This window comes from Podarcis cretensis (genome assembly GCF_951804945.1).
Source record: "Podarcis cretensis genome assembly, chromosome: 3".
In the NCBI taxonomy this organism is placed as follows: domain Eukaryota; kingdom Metazoa; phylum Chordata; class Lepidosauria; order Squamata; family Lacertidae; genus Podarcis; species Podarcis cretensis.
The window spans coordinates 115,369,852-115,375,845 of record NC_137172.1 but is presented as its reverse complement, the minus strand read 5'-3'; positions in this window follow the sequence as shown (position 1 = coordinate 115,375,845).

Sequence of the window (5,994 nt, the reverse complement as noted above, 5' to 3'; positions counted from 1 at the left end):
TTCCCCTGCATTTCCCAATTAAATCTATTTACGCTTTTTCTCATCTATTTCATATAAGTTTTAGCAACTGCACGTTTTGACAATAATCCTGCTAATGTCTTAATTTGTTTACAGTTTGTTTGCAAATATTCAATAAAAGATTTCCATTCCCTATTAAAGAGTTTGTTGTCTGGGTTTCTTATTCTTCCAGTAAATCTTGCCATTTCTGCATAGTCCTTTAATTTCTGTAGCCATTCTTGTCTCATCGGGACTTCTTCTTTCCATCTTGGGGCAAATACCATTCTAGCAGCCATTGTTGCATACATAAATAAATTTCTATATTTTTTAGGTACCTGTGATCCCATAATTCTCTAAAGAAAAGCTTCTGGTTTCTTTACAAATGTTATTTTAAACATCTTTCTCAATTCCTCATATATCGTTTCACAGTGGGCTTTAGCTTTAGTGCAAGGCCACCACATATGAAAAAAGTTACCTTCGTTCTCTTTGCATTTCCAACACTTATTCGATTTCAATTTATACATTTTTGCCAAGGTGTTAGATCCCATCTATATAACATTTTCATATAATTTTCTCTTAAACCATAACATGCTGTAAATTTAATATCTATATTCCACAATCGTTCCCATGCCTCTGTTTCTATATTGTGACCAATATCTATTGCCTAATGTATCATTGATGATTTCACTCATTCGTTTTTTGCCTCCCACTCAGATAGCAACTTACACATTTTAGACATTATCACTTTATTCTTTGGAGAGTAGCATCCTTTCATTTGCTCTTTTGGGGATTCAGTACGCTTGTCTCTCCCCGTATCACAAATATGTGATAAGTTGCCCTTTCTCTCCCTTCTTTCTGGGGTGATTAACCTGCAGCCCTCCAGTTACTGCTGGATTTCAATGCCTGAACATTGGCCATGAAGGTTGAGGCTGAAGCAAATCGAAGTCCAACAACATGGGTAGGCAAACTAAGGCTTGGGGGCCGGATCTGGCCCAATCGCCTTCTAAATCCGGCCCATGGACGGTCCAGGAATCAGTGTGTTTTTACAAGAGTCGAATGTGTGCTTTTATTTAAAGTGCATCTCTGGGTTATTTGTGGGGCATAGAAATTCGTTCATTATTTTTTTTCAAAATATAGTCTGCCCCCACTGTCTGAGGGACAGTGGACTGGACCCCTGCTGAAAAAGTTTGCTGACCCCTGTCCAACAACATCTGAGAGCCACAGGTTGCCCATCCCTACGGTAGACCGTGATTAGAGCTCCACCTCTGGAATTTTCTTCATTTATAACCCGACCAGAACCAGAACACAAAGCAGCTCACAAAAAATTAAAACAAATACAGATAAAACACACACACACACAGCTAAAAAAAATAACATACATAAAAAGGTTATTGCTCAAAAGTAATTAAACTATCTACGGAATTAAAGCAATGTTTTAAAAATGTAATAAAGTACAGATAATAAAAACACAAAACAAAAGCAGCACAGCACACTATTTCCTTAAAAGCAGTCAGTTCCCAGAAGCCTATTGGGATAAGAAAGTATTCTCCTGCCAGCAGGAGGGAGCAAATTTAGCCTCTCTGGGGAGGGAGTTCGAAAGCCTGGGAGCAGCCACCAAGAAGGCCCTGTCTCGCATCCCTGCCAAGCATGCCTGGGAAGAAGGCGGGGCTAAGATAAAGGCCTTCCCAGAAGACCTCAGAGACCAGGTAGGCTTGTGTGGGATAACACAGTCCTTCAGATAGCCTGGGAATTCCTCCTCTAGGTAATTATTAAAGGCGCAACCTCCAGATGCTGTTTGACTACAGCTCCCATCATCCCTGACCACTGGCCACGCTGGCTGAGGCTGATGGGAGTTGAAGTCCAGCAAAATCTGGAACCCAGCAGGTTTCCTTCCACACACACACACACACACACAAACACACACACACAAACACACCTGTTCTATCCAACCATGAAAGGTGTGCAGGCTTCATTCAATGCATTTCTTTTTAAAAACTTTCTTTTATCGCACTCATCATGCAGTATAAAAACTTGGCCTATTCTGTGGGCTCAGCTCTCCGAAGTTTTATTGCGTTTGCTCTTTCTGCCCATCTGTATGCAGCACTGCGGCTTACCCAAAGATGAACGGCAGTGATCCTGGCTTTACATGTGACTTAGGCTTCTTGTTACTGGGAGAGCTATCAGCTGTGTCTGGCAAGGGGCATCCATTTTAATTAGGGAGAGAGGCTTTTCTATCCATTATTTACTATCTGCAGAAAACAATAAAATCCTGATCAAAATGGAGGCGAACCCAAGAAGTATTTTTCACTCATCTTGTTAGCACAAATCACAAGAGGAGTAAAAACCAGCGCTAGGCACATCAGATCAGGATAGCCAACAAATTCAGACCTCAGGCTCCAAGTGCGGGTGATGGTGACATTTGGACCACATCTTTAAGCGCGGGTCCATCCCATTCGTCTCTCAAATGGGATTGATGAGTAATTTAAAGGGCCAAAGGGACGCCCAGGTGAGGGTGCTGAGCTGTCATCTTGCTGTTCTTTCTCCCTTCAGATATTCTGTTTTGTTTTCGTTCCTCCTGAAATTAAAGCACAGTGATGGGAATGAGACAGATAGACAGACACACACACACACACACACACACACACACTCCTCAATCCTTGTACATTTGTAGGCATGTGTGAAGAAGGACATCCTTTTTCTTGTCCTGAATCTTCCAACACTCATGCTATGAGATTAGATGCAGGCTGACTGGATCTGCTTACGGTGTTTCTAGCATGCTGCTTTTGTGCATAGAATCCTGAATACCAAGAAGTAATTATTACACTGGTCAACATCAAATTTGTTGTCTGCGTTTTTTCAGTTGATTTAGGACGAATCTGATGCGCTGAATCCAAAAATCACATTGGTTTTGCTCAATCAGGTCAAGTATTTGAGCTATGGCCACATGACGTTTTTTAATGTTTTTGTTCACATGTACGCTTGCGTGGAGCATTTTATAAGAAGTTGGTGGGGGTAAAATGCCATGTCAAATAATTGTTTTGATTGGAAATGATTATTTTAATGACAAGAAGTATTCAGGTCCGATAGTTCTGGGTGAATATGACGAAAAGGAATCAGTTTGAAGTCATAAAACCTCGAAATCTTCCATAAATTGGTGTGGCAAAGCATAAAGTTGGGGGATCAAAACTAAGTTAATCCTGATCTTCAATCAGCACGTCGTCCTGTAGCTCATTGTGATGAAATTTCAGTGCCTATCTTCAGAGAACTTCCTGACATTAGTGACGAAGATGCCTCCAGTGTTGAAGGACATGAAGAAGAAGAAGTGGTTCTTGAAGATGATGCTCCACATCCATTTTCCCAAAAGGAGTTGAATGATCTAGTTCGCGACCTCAGCTTGTCAAAGGACTCTGCCGAACTGTTGGCATCCAGATTGAAGGGGAAAAACCTCCTCTCTGACAGTGCTCGCATCAGCTTCTTCTGCAACAGGCATCAAGAGTACCTCCGTTTTTTCTCAGGAAGAGAAGGACTTGGTGTACTGTGCAGATATTGCGCAGCTTCTGCTCAAGCTTGGAGTGCCACAGTACGAACCCAAAGATGGAGACTGTTCATTGACAGCAGCAAGCGATCACTGAAATGTGTTCTGCTACACAACGGCAACCAGTTTGCCTCTATACCCCTGGCTCACTCGAGTACACTGAAGGAGAACTATGAAGCGGTGAAGTATGTGCTGGAGAAAATTGGTTATGATCAGCATAAGTGGTTTATTTGTGTTGACCTGAAGATGGTGAACTTTTTGTTGGGACAACAGTCTGGCTTCACCAAGTACCCATGTTTTCTGTGCATGTGGCATAGTAGGGACCATGCTCAGCATTACACGAAGAAGGACTGGCCTGTACGGGAGGAACTGGTGCCTTGCAAAGAAAGGAACGTCATCAATGACCCTCTGGTGGACAGAGACAGAATACTCTTCCCACCGCTGCACATCAAGCTCGGCTTAATCAAGCAGTTCACCAAGGCTCTGGACAAGGATGGTGACTGCTTCACTTATTTGTGCCAGGCTTTTCCAGGATTGACCATGGAGAAGTTGAAAGCTGGCATCTTTGACGGTCCTCAGATCCGTCAGCTCATCAGAGATCCAGAGTTCAGAAACTCAATGAACGAAGTGGAACTGGAAGCGTGGAAGGCATTTGTTCTGGTAGTGAAGAACTTTCTTGGCAACAATAAGGCCAGAAACTACGCAGAATTTGTCAACAACATGCTGACTGCTTTCAGAAATCTGGGCTGCAACATGAGTGTCAAGATGCACTACCTATTTTCACATATGGACCGGTTTCCTGAGAACCCGGGTTCAATGAGTGACGAGCAGGGGGAGAGATTCTATCAGGACGTGAAAGAGATGGAGACCTGGTATCAGGGTCGCTGGGACGCAGTCATGATGGCTGACTACTGTTGGACTCTGAAGAGAGACCTCTCTGCCGCTGAGCATTCCAGGAGTTCCAAGAAACGGAAGTTCAAGCCCTGAAGTTTGAAAAATGGTGAAGCAACATGCAATTTACGTGTACTTACCTTTATCAATGCCCACCATTCAGTTTACAGTAAACCTGACCTGATGGAGAGAAACGGAAGCCATTTCCTGATTCAGCAGTGCAAAAATACCCTAAATCAGTTGTAGAAATCTAGACAACATTCAAAAAGTAAAAAATTGTTACCCAGTGTATTAGTAGTAGTAGTAGTAGTTGTTGTTTAGTCGTTTAGTCGTGTCCGACTCTTCGTGACCCCATGGACCAGAGCACGCCAGGCACTCCTGTCTTCCACTGCCTCCTGCAGTTTGGTCAGAGTAGTAGTAGTAGTAGTAGTATTTATTACTTATACCCCGCCCATCTGGCTGGGTTTCCCCAGCCAGTCTGGGCGGCTCCCAACAGAATATTAAAAACCCAATAAAACACCAAACATTAAAAACATTAAAAGCTCCCCTAAACAGGGCTGCCTTCAGATGTCTTCTAAAAGTCAGAGAGTTGATTATTTCCTTGACATTTGATAGGAGGGCATTCCACAGGGCAGCGACACTAATGAGAAGGCTCTCTGCCTGGTTCTCTGTAACTTTGCTTCTCACAGAGAGGGAACCACCAGAAGGCCCTCGGAGCTGGACCTCAGTGTTCGGGCTGAACGATGGGGGTGAAGGTGCTCCTTCAGGTACACTGGGCCGAGGCCATTTGGGGCTTTGAAGATCAGCACCAACCCATTGAATTGTGCCCGGAAACACACTGGGAGCCAATGTAGGACTTTCAGGACTGGTGTTATATGGTCTCGGTGGTGGCCACTCCCAGAGCAGCAGAGTCTTCAGGGATTTCCTGCTTCCAGCTGACAGCTTCTTCCAGAGTCCTCAAGTTATGGGGGGAAATCCTCTCCCACACAATTCAAAGTAACAAAGGGTTTACCATCTCCAGACACAAAACAAAGCTAAACACTGCTATCTACTACAGTCATACCTTGGTTGTCGAATGCCCTGGAACTTGGACGTTTTGGCTCCTGAACTCCACAAACCCAGAAGTGATTGTTCCGGTTTGCAAACGTTCTTTTGGAACCTGAATGTCCGACAGGGCTTCCACGGCCAATCAGAAGCCACGATTTGGTTTCTGAGCATTTTGGAAGTCGAATGAACTTCCGGAACAGATTCCGTTTGACTTCCAGAGGATGACTGTACATACAGTTCTCTAGTCTTTGAAGTAAAAAGGTAAAGGGACCCCTGACCATTAGGTCCAGTCGTGGCCAACTCTGGGGTTGCAGAGCTCATCTCGCTTTATTGGCTAAGGGAGCCGGCGTATAGCTTCCAGGTCATGTGACAAGCATGACTAAGCCTCTTCTGGCGAACCAGAGCAGCGCACGGAAACACCGTTTCCCTTCCCGCCAGAGCGGTACCTATTTATCTACTTGCACTTTGACGTGCTTTCAAACTGCTAGGTTGGCAAGAGCAGGGACCAAGCAATAGGAGCTCAC